Source organism: Amphiura filiformis, chromosome 11 (genome assembly GCF_039555335.1).
Source record: "Amphiura filiformis chromosome 11, Afil_fr2py, whole genome shotgun sequence".
Classification (NCBI taxonomy): Eukaryota; Metazoa; Echinodermata; class Ophiuroidea; order Amphilepidida; family Amphiuridae; genus Amphiura; species Amphiura filiformis.
Genome location: NC_092638.1, coordinates 5,545,098 through 5,557,405, shown reverse-complemented (window position 1 = coordinate 5,557,405; position 12,308 = coordinate 5,545,098).

The window sequence follows — 12,308 nt, the reverse complement described above, 5'->3', positions numbered from 1 at the left end:
TTTCACGATATCTTTGCTAAACGAATTAATCTGCAAGAAATATTTTGTACATAAACATTATGTAGCCAGAGGTTTCCAGTGATATAAAATCTCAACTTTTTTTTTTGAGAAAAGTGGGGGATGAGGCTGCATGGATCACGAAATGCCCTTTTAACACATTTGCTAGTCAGCCAAATTGGTCCAAGTACAATACAAATTTTACATACAAAATTAAAAGAAAAGATTTGTCAAGGAAACCTGCATAAATATGTTGTGATTGTTGTCTATACTTCACTTGACCAAAATATATAAATAATTTATTTTTGTGATGAGACAATCGCACATGGAATTTTAGAGGGATTTTAATATCAGTTTCATAGAAAAGCTGCTCTGTCATGAGACTACATGCTCGCAAGTCAATCTTTGACAAGATGTAACTTTGTTATGGAAAGTGCTATGACAAAACGGTTTTCAGTTTTGGCAAATTTGAATTCCTGCACCCTTCATACCTAGTGCACTTCAGCCAAATTTTAGACTAGGTTCAAAATAGGTCAATTTCAATCAAAAGATACAGTTGACTCATCAAAATAACTTTCATCCAAATTTCAACATTATTAACAGCAAAATAAACAGTGGCGTAGCGTGGGTCATCCGATTGGGGGGGGGGCACCGACCATGATTGGGGGGTCACTGGGTCTGATGGGGGGGGCACAAGCCATTTTTGCCAATTTCCTATGGGATTTTCTAAAATTTGCAGTCGATTACATGCCCCCTATGTAGGTATCCCAGGCAAACCTTAGTTAACACATTTGCTAGTCATCGAAATTCGCCGAGACCGGGGCCCAAACACATGCATATTTACATAGAAATTTGAATTTTTTTCGTGAACAGGTAGGTGAAGGAAACCTACATAAATATGTTTTCTATACTTCACTTGACACAAATATATGATTTTTTATGGTGATAATCAAGTCGCACATGGAATTTTATAGGGATTTTGATAGCAGTTCCATTAAAAAAAGCTGCTATCGCCATGAGACTAAGATCTAGAAACACCCCTAAATGCCGTTTTGGGGAATTTTGCTAGCAGAATCTTTTTGATGAAATTCAATCTTTGACAAGATGTAACTTTGTTACGGAAAGTGCTATGACAAAAATGTTTTCAGTTTTGGCTTTCTTTACTCAAGGGCTTTAATTTGATATGTAAAATGATGCAGTTTGATGGCAAATTTGAATTCACCTAGCATACCTACCCTATGCTATATAATGCTACGACGTCACGACACTGACAATAAATAACATACAAATATCTCCATTAAAATAAACTACAAATGTATAAAGAATAAATAAATATAAAGACTAGTATATGTTTTATAGATTTCTGAAATATATTTATTGTACTGTCACGTTGTCATGTGAACATTGCCACTATTTTTGCCAGTGACATTGTCATGACATAATCATGATGAGTGTCATGTCAGTGAATAAGCTTAAATTTTTAATCTATCTTGGAAGTACAAACAAGAATAGAGTCGTGTCATCTTCCGACCAAGTGACATGTACCTACCTATCTATTGAAATTTAATAATCAAAGATAGCGGCTGACCTGTGTAAGATGATGAAAATCATACCTAAAATTCACTTGACTGCAACGAAAACACGATGCACATAATGGCGATCGCAATCGTACGTCAGTTGTTTCATCATTTTGGTTCAATGTGACATGTTGCTCCCTATTCTTAGGAATAGAGGGATAAATTGACGCGGGTACCAGCAACAGATCGGGGAATTCCCCAAAATTGACCTTTCCAACTTTCAACTTTCAACTCAAAGCAGTTTTGGCGGCTGTTCAGTATACGAAACCTACTCCTCCTGCCTTTTTTTGTTGTTGATGTGGTTGGGGGTGAAGGTGGGACCGTGGGGTGTGTGTAAGGGGGGGGGGTATTAAAAGGGCAGAGATTCCACTTTTCAGGTTTTAAGCTGAATTTATTCGCGCTTTTAGCCCATTTTTTTTTGCCTGAATGCCAGTGTAAAAGAATGGGGATCCGAGCGGTCGGCGCGTGGGCTGGTTATTTAAAACCAGATTTTAATAGATGGAGGCAAAAGTAAACATTGCAAATATTCACCCTCTATAAATTGGCTAGTTTTAGCGTGGTTTTACACCAAAACATTTTCGTGCACATAGACAAATAAACAAAGATAAATTTAAAATGCACACAGTGTCATCTGAAGTAAAAAATTTGTATCACTTCAAAGCTGCAAACATATTTTGAACCTGATAAACAAACAAAACAAACCTTTTCTTCCCACAAACAAAACGAAAGTATATATCCCAAGTTCATATCACAAATAAAAGCAATTTATAGTCCGATTTTTCAGTCAACAGTCAGTATAGAAATATAGTTCAGTATTTAGTTAGCATGTTATTAATTGTTCTCTGGCATATATTTATAGTGGAGAAGATGAAAACCGTGAAACAAAAGTCCTCCAGACCGGAATAGAGTTTTTAGATTCTGATGATACACGTTGTGGTTCACGTTCACGATGATAGTCATTTGCAGAAGAAATCTTGCACGGAGAACGAGAGGAGATGGGCATCCCAGATGGTGGAGTTGAAATGTCCAAACTCAGTGGTAGTGATGATTCCATGGTCCTACCTGTACACTTGTCAACAGCTGTGGTGGATGAAGTGATTGGAGCTTCAAGTTCAACTGTTGAATTAGATATTGAAAGTTTTGTATTGCACATTGATGAATCATTTGGTGAAACAGTTTTAGCGGGTCGTTTACAACCATTTACATGTTTGCCATCAAGACCAGTTACATTCACTGCTTCCGGAGTCCGTCCCAAAATATTGACAATATCAAACATGACTATTTCTCCCTGTCCGACACTAGCACGTTGGTGTTTTGGGTTCGGTTTAGAAATTCCCGATTTGTGTATAAACACATCTTGTCCATTATCTGTCCTGGTAATGAATCCATAGCCTTTGGTGACATTATACCATTTCACAGCTCCTTCAACATTTCTTGCAGTTGGTACTGGTGTATTATCAGATGGCATAGAAATAATAGGAGTCACAATATCATGCACTATCTTTGCATTCCTGCATTTACAAGGCCGATGATGCACAAGTTGATTTTCCAGTTCTTTAACTTTGCTTTCCAGTTGCTGTAATCTCTGTAATAAAGTCTCCATTGTAAAAACCAATGACGATATATCGATATAAACTGATGACTTGAGACAAAATGAAGGATAAAACAGATGATGACACAGAGATATTTGTTGCAACAATATATTTATTTTATATGAAAAGTCCTAAAGCAAAATGGTGGAGGTGGTCTAGCAAGGAACTGGCATGTTGGAGACCAGAGCTAGACTGACAAAACATCCCAAGTCAAAAACAAAGGGAGCATTATGCTAATTATTAAATCTCTACTACGAATTTAATTATCACCAAAACACACAATGACCATAGGCACTGAGTGGCATTGACCTTGTTAAAGAGATGGGTGACCTATGCAAATAAGAGCAACATGATACTAGAAAGTGGAAAGGTCAACTCACATTACATAATCAGTTTCCAGGCAGAGAACATGAGATAGGCACATGTCTTATTAAGCATGACTGGGGTCAAATTGATGTAAACAAACCTTGACTGAACTTGGAACAACTCATGCATTTTTGAGGAAAGAAACACAAATAATTTGCAATACAAGTAAACTTCCAAAATGAAAACATTTGTCACTTCCAACACATTTATGAGGAAGTATACCTTAATAAAAAAACACACAAAATAATAGATAAACTAAGATCAGGTGATGACCTTAATAAAAGTATCTAAATTTAGAAATGTTGTCACTCTGCAGAACATTTTTAAGTTCTACAATAATCATGTCTTTCAAAATGACATATCCAAACAACAAAACTAATAAACTTTCAAAATATTCAAACAAAACAATGCATAATCAAATTCTGCTGATTGCTATTAATTAAATAAATTGGTTGTGTACACAATTAGATCAATATTTTTAATGATCCTCAACCAAAAACACTCATAAACCTTTCAGCCAAAACAAAATAATATTAATTAGTGACCAAAGTTGATGACCTTACAAATATACACTAAGGGCGCATACTACCAACAACTTTTCAGGGCACATAACACTATAATAACATAAAAATAATACACATCAAGAAACAGCTGATCGTTAACAATGCCGGGTTTTACATGATTGCAGAAATGGTGGATTTGACACCATGCGAAAAGATAAATAAACAAGAAAATTTGGAAAGTACAAGACATGTCCTTTAGCAGCCCTATTAATTTTGCGGGAAGAGATCATAAGGTTTTTCAGGCAAACCACACAGAAAATGACCAAGTTTAATGATTGGCGGAGCATACTTCTCCCTAAACACAGGCTAGTCCTCTTTAAAAATCATACTGCAGTCACACTCATACAGTTCCTTTAATTCGTTATCTAAATTAACCGTCAAAATTCCGTGCGAAAAAATACCCTAATTTGTCTTAATTACTCGGCCCAAATTTTGTTACAGAGCCCCCACCGAAGACGATGCCGCCCCGGCATAAAAAGGCTGACTGACACCAACAAAAAGGGACAAAATTTGGGCTGCTACACATCATGTAACTTTAAAAAAATGGGTTAAACAAAACAAGAGTTAACGATCAGTGTAATGACATAATAATAATGATAACAGCACCAACCAGTACACAATAATAAATGAGCATATAAATTACTACATATTTCCAAAGGTATAAAAACGATGAAAACAATGTCACTTTACACATTTTGCCAACCCATCCCACACAACAAAACAATACTATCCAAAAAACCTCATCCCACTTCTGACACCATTTTGTAAAAGAATGGGGATCCGAGCGGTCGGCGCGTGGGCTGGTTATTTAAAACCAGATTTTAATAGATGGAGGCAAAAGTAAACATTGCAAATATTCACCCTCTATAAATTGGCTAGTTTTAGCGTGGTTTTACACCAAAACATTTTCGTGCACATAGACAAATAAACAAAGATAAATTTAAAATGCACACAGTGTCATCTGAAGTAAAAATTTGTATCACTTCAAAGCTGCAAACATATTTTGAACCTGATAAACAAACAAAACAAACCTTTTCTTCCCACAAACAAAACGAAAGTATATATCCCAAGTTCATATCACAAATAAAAGCAATTTATAGTCCGATTTTTCAGTCAACAGTCAGTATAGAAATATAGTTCAGTATTTAGTTAGCATGTTATTAATTGTTCTCTGGCATATATTTATAGTGGAGAAGATGAAAACCGTGAAACAAAAGTCCTCCAGACCGGAATAGAGATTTTAGATTCTGATGATACACGTTGTGGTTCACGTTCACGATGATAGTCATTTGCAGAAGAAATCTTGCACGGAGAACGAGAGGAGATGGGCATCCCAGATGGTGGAGTTGAAATGTCCAAACTCAGTGGTAGTGATGATTCCATGGTCCTACCTGTACACTTGTCAACAGCTGTGGTGGATGAAGTGATTGGAGCTTCAAGTTCAACTGTTGAATTAGATATTGAAAGTTTTGTATTGCACATTGATGAATCATTTGGTGAAACAGTTTTAGCGGGTCGTTTACAACCATTTACATGTTTGCCATCAAGACCAGTTACATTCACTGCTTCCGGAGTCCGTCCCAAAATATTGACAATATCAAACATGACTATTTCTCCCTGTCCGACACTAGCACGTTGGTGTTTTGGGTTCGGTTTAGAAATTCCCGATTTGTGTATAAACACATCTTGTCCATTATCTGTCCTGGTAATGAATCCATAGCCTTTGGTGACATTATACCATTTCACAGCTCCTTCAACATTTCTTGCAGTTGGTACTGGTGTATTATCAGATGGCATAGAAATAATAGGAGTCACAATATCATGCACTATCTTTGCATTCCTGCATTTACAAGGCCGATGATGCACAAGTTGATTTTCCAGTTCTTTAACTTTGCTTTCCAGTTGCTGTAATCTCTGTAATAAAGTCTCCATTGTAAAAACCAATGACGATATATCGATATAAACTGATGACTTGAGACAAAATGAAGGATAAAACAGATGATGACACAGAGATATTTGTTGCAACAATATATTTATTTTATATGAAAAGTCCTAAAGCAAAATGGTGGAGGTGGTCTAGCAAGGAACTGGCATGTTGGAGACCAGAGCTAGACTGACAAAACATCCCAAGTCAAAAACAAAGGGAGCATTATGCTAATTATTAAATCTCTACTACGAATTTAATTATCACCAAAACACACAATGACCATAGGCACTGAGTGGCATTGACCTTGTTAAAGAGATGGGTGACCTATGCAAATAAGAGCAACATGATACTAGAAAGTGGAAAGGTCAACTCACATTACATAATCAGTTTCCAGGCAGAGAACATGAGATAGGCACATGTCTTATTAAGCATGACTGGGGTCAAATTGATGTAAACAAACCTTGACTGAACTTGGAACAACTCATGCATTTTTGAGGAAAGAAACACAAATAATTTGCAATACAAGTAAACTTCCAAAATGAAAACATTTGTCACTTCCAACACATTTATGAGGAAGTAAAAAAAAAAAAAAAACACACAAAATAATAGATAAACTAAGATCAGGTGATGACCTTAATAAAAGTATCTAAATTTAGAAATGTTGTCACTCTGCAGAACATTTTTAAGTTCTACAATAATCATGTCTTTCAAAATGACATATCCAAACAACAAAACTAATAAACTTTCAAAATATTCAAACAAAACAATGCATAATCAAATTCTGCTGATTGCTATTAATTAAATAAATTGGTTGTGTACACAATTAGATCAATATTTTTAATGATCCTCAACCAAAAACAATCATAAACCTTTCAGCCAAACAAAATAATATTAATTAGTGACCAAAGTTGATGACCTTACAAATATACACTAAGGGCGCATACTACCAACAACTTTTCAGGGCACATAACACTATAATAACATAAAAATAATACACATCAAGAAACAGCTGATCGTTAACAATGCCGGGTTTTACATGATTGCAGAAATGGTGGATTTGACACCATGCGAAAAGATAAATAAACAAGAAAATTTGGAAAGTACAAGACATGTCCTTTAGCAGCCCTATTAATTTTGCGGGAAGAGATCATAAGGTTTTTCAGGCAAACCACACAGAAAATGACCAAGTTTAATGATTGGCGGAGCATACTTCTCCCTAAACACAGGCTAGTCCTCTTTAAAAATCATACTGCAGTCACACTCATACAGTTCCTTTAATTCGTTATCTAAATTAACCGTCAAAATTCCGTGCGAAAAAATACCCTAATTTGTCTTAATTACTCGGCCCAAATTTTGTTACACCAGTTTCAGGGTTTCACTGTAGCTAGCTAAGTTCACTGTTATGCGCCAAGCTCAACAAAGCCTGCCTGTTTTCCCCCAAAAGACCCCCTCCTTTGTCATTGCGTCCCTGGTTCCCCAGGCAGCCTCCCTCTTTGCAGCTCTTTTCCGATCATTGTGAGGGAATTTAAATGAAGAAATGAATCAAAGGGGAAAAAACACACATTTTATAATATATTTTTTCTGTATCGTTTTTTTGCATAGGCCAGGGGGTCAATATGTTGGCTATCATTTAAGGTGCAGGGGGATCCCAAATATAAGGGGGCATAGGCCTAAATGTTTGGAAAGAAAAATAGGAGGGAGTCAAAATATTCAGTGTTGATAACCAAAATCTAGGGAGTTACAAGTTCTGAAATAGGGGTCGCAATTCTATTGACGCCAACTTTGTGTAAATTTGGGACCCCCCTTCTGAAATGATAGCCTCCTAAGGCCTAAAAAATTGTTTGATTGGCTAAACATGAAAAAAAAAATGATAATGTAGGGATTTTTAAAAACCGTTAGTAGCCTATATTCAAGGACATTCTTTGTGATAAAAAGTTACCAATGCATCTTTTAAAGCTGTAAATTGCATTTTATAAAAGCCTTGGATTTTTTTTTCTTCTTTTTTTTTTTCAATTAATTTTTTATTTCCTTTTTTCTTATTTATTTGTTTATATTTTTTTTACAAAAAAAAAAATCTACTAAGGGTCGGGCCTAATTTTAGGGTAGGTCGGGTTCAATCAAACCTTTTTATAGGTCTTAAAGTGAAAGTGCACGGAGCACACAATTTTTTTTTCATTATTGTATCATTAAAGATTGTCAGTGCACACATTTTGATTGTAAAGTTGAAAGTCACCAGCCTCTAATAATTTTATAACCCCCCCCCCCAGCCCAGGCACCCCCCCTAGCCCTATTTTGGGTGTAAAAATGTTATGACCCCCTATTTTTGGTATAAAAATTTTATGATCACCCCAGTATATATTCATGAATCCCCCATTCTGAAGAAAATGACAGCCCCTAAAATTAGTTGATTTGGAGTAAAAATATTTAAATTTTTGAAAGTATAAAAAATTGCTTTTTAAGCAAACTTTTCCAGTAAGGGGTGTGGTCTATAAATGGAACAGCACTTTTTGATCGTGAGTGCACGTAGTAATGTCAGCCTTGAATACACGCTACTTTGTTTGACAACTTCCGATATTGCTCACAGTCACAAATCTGAATGGGTGAAATCTCTGGATTTTTGGTGCACAAAAGCGATAATGAGCTGAGTTCCGCGGAATGAGATCAGTGAAGTCTTACTTCCCGAACATTTTTGCCTCAAAGACAAGGCGGGAATTAACACAATCTGTTGCTGAGACAAGAATTGCCAGTATGAGTTAGTACGAGGAACCCATACCGTACTGTCATGACTGTCTTAGCTCTGCTAGTGCTAGTAGTACGGTACACACCGTCAACATCCCTATATCTTCGTGTTAAAAATTGCCGTGGTAGTACGATAAATCCTCACGTTTTTCAACAACTACGCATGGTGATTTTGAGCTATTTTGTTCGAGATAGGCCGTGCGACTCAGGCTATGCATACAATTTGAGATTTTGAGAGCCGGCCACACTGTTTCTATTCTATGTTTTACGATTTTCGCATGATCAGTATATGGCTGGCCGTAACCGCCATGGCGATGGAGCTGCTACGCCAGTAGCTTACTTTTTCGCCATGCGAGCTAAATTGACCAATCATGTTAGATCTTTTCATTACGCGGAGCCAGTTGATGCATCATCGTTCCAGAGAGAGAAAACTCTTGCCAAAATTAATGTTTACTATGTGGATTTTAAATGAATCGAATGTAAATAAACCACAAACAGTTGTACATACAGGATCAATACCATTGTTTGATTAGTGTATAGTCAATGTTACCTTGCATGCATGTGCCATGTGTGTGGCGTGTTTGTTTGTTTGTCTACTGTGTCAGGCCAGGATCACTGACACCCACGGTACTGATACTGTCATACTATCACGGTGATCATATTGTTGAATGTTGTTGACTTTAAAATAATCATGATGCAGTCATGTCTACAGTAGAATTCACCACGACCTTTGAAGGACTTAAACCCCATTAAAAGCTATTAAACCAAGATAACACTCAATGAAAACAGCTCAACTATGTTACATCAGATCTTCTCTGGTTAAATACACACTGCGCTTGTGTCTGTTTTACCTGTGCAATGAACAATGAGCTGGTATTATAGTTTCAGTTGGGTGAATGATTATAAAGCGAACGCAAGGTAACAATACTGTCTGGGCTTTTGTTTACGAAATGAGACAATAGTCTGCTTATTGTTAACCAGCGTTCTTGAAAATGAGAAGCATAATGGTTTGCAGACTTAACACGGTTTAGAAATAATTTGTTCATATTTTTTGGTGTTATCTGTCGTTTACATATCCTTGCTAAAACACAAAAGTACCAATATTTCCAAACACCTAAATTAGCTAAAAATTTACACAGTGACGTCATATAGGCAATGGCATAATACTTCTAACATACACTAGGTCACGCGCGTCAATGGTGAGCGCACTGAGTATTGTGTATAGGAAAAGCGGGCAGTACCGTAACTACAGTATGTATGGCCTACTACTAGTATATTAAGTAAATCCGAACTGGTTTGCTGAAGGTCGAATTCAGAGCCACGCCACAAGAAGATGTACAAATCAGCTCCCGGCGTACACTGCAGATCGCAGAATTGTGTGCATGGTTTACCACCACTCTGCCTAGCTATATAGTTGTGTACAATACTGTATGAGTTTCTTGTGAGTGCATGTCCATCTTAATAATAAGTCGGTTCGTACTTTTCATAAATTACTTTTTGAATCATAACTATCGTGACCGAGGATATCTTGAAGCTCGTCTGGCAAATTCTTAATGACTAAATTCGCTTCACGTAATGAGTAAGTCGTACTTGATTGGTCAGTTTTACCTCCGAGTAATGAAAAACTCTAACATGATTGGTCAATTTGGCTCCACGGAACAAAAAGTCAGCTACGCGTAGCAGCTCCACGTTGTGGCGGTTGCGGCCTACCATATCAGTATCCCATATGATATTTCTATTGTAAGAAAATTTTATTTGTTGTCACGTAAATCACAGGTTTCGTTTAAATGTACTAACTTGAAATTAAATGTACTAATTAGTGAGGACCGGTATTTTGCTGTGGATATGTTTAACTGCAATTTATGCGGGTAAAAATTTGAAATCCTGGGTAAAAATTGTGATCATATTCAACTCTTTGAGAAATAATAATATAAAGGAATGTATGTAAAATCCAGCTGCAATACAATGTACATTATTGACACACTATCACGCTCTTTATCTTCGTCAATAATAGAATAATCGATTTCAATCGAATTGAATGCATGAGTTTGTAGTTGACTACTGAGCGACCTAAGCGATCGATTGCTAGCCAATCAGATAGAACTCCTTTTCTTGCGTTCAGTGAAATACCACTCGCCTGTCGCTCACTACCACTCGCCCGTCGCTCACCAACGGAGTATTAAATTTATATTTATCGTATAGGGCGTCGACGGTGTGCGGTATGTATGCAGAAAGCGAGTGCAACGTAATTTCAATTAGAGCAATTAATAAACAGTACAAGGCTCCAGAAGCTTAAATATCTGCATGTTTGTCATAATATTAATTACACGGGTTGTTGTACTTCTTACCTAAACGTGCATGGCTGAAATTGTAATTAATACTCCATTATGAATCCAGAAAAAAATAAGTTTTCCAGAGCACACAATCCCAATGTAACTTCAACTTTTAGTGCCGTAAATATGAAATATCACATGATCAGGTGTCACGTGATACATTCAGCTCTGTGGCAAAGCGATGACGTCACTCTGTTTAGGCTGTTTCATGACTTTGATTTTTAGTGCCGTAAGCTTGCACGTACCACATTTTTTAGATGCGTTTTTTATCTTTTTTGGTGATTGTACATACAATGCAGCATATGGTTCTTTTCATAAGGAACACGGGATTAGTTTGATGAACAATTTAGAGTGAGTATATGTGTACTTTTACTGACAATCGATGCACTCAAACTGAGATGCCTCTTCTGTGCAAACTTAAAATAGGGCAGCGTCAATAACGAAAATGTCATACCAATAAATGACACGTCTGTTTTGCCCGGTTTTTTTAAGTTTGCCTTGCGAACTAAGTATGAGTATGAGTATGAGTAAGCTTAAGCACAAGTAACAAATCTCCAATAGCTCAACCATTAAGCACACACCATTTTCCGGTTCGCCTTCCCCACTAGGGGTGTTGAACTGTACCAAGAAGAAGAAAATTAAAATGCACACACTTACACTGTCACTGACTATACTAAAATGCAGTAAACCTTTGATGAGCACGTATTGTAAGGATACATCGCGTATTTACTGCTTTGCACCCACTTGTCTATGATTGGCTGCTAAGGCGATATGTTGTTGCTGAGTGGAAATTTATGAATGAACTATGCGCCGTATGCGTTGTTAGTGCCGAATTTGCAACATCACGGTAGTCGCGCTCGTCAAAGGTTTGCTGCATTTGACTATAGGTATGCCATGCAAACCTTAATTCACCTTTTCGGTAAATCCCATAACCCTTTGTGAGTACACCTGAGAACTCGTCATTTGACGTCACGCCGATTTGCAATGCGCATCAAGATTTTAAAGAGACTAACGGTGCTAAATTACACTTTGTAGATGTGTCATTTGGGCAACTGTTTTAGGCTATACCCGTCATGATCCTGCAATGTTTACTTCCAAATATCTATTGATTTACACTGTGTCGTTTTTCACTGATTCAGACATTTGAGATAGCTCACATGTCTATCCTCTATCCATCAATGGTTATCATAATTTTGCAAGGCTATTGACATTTT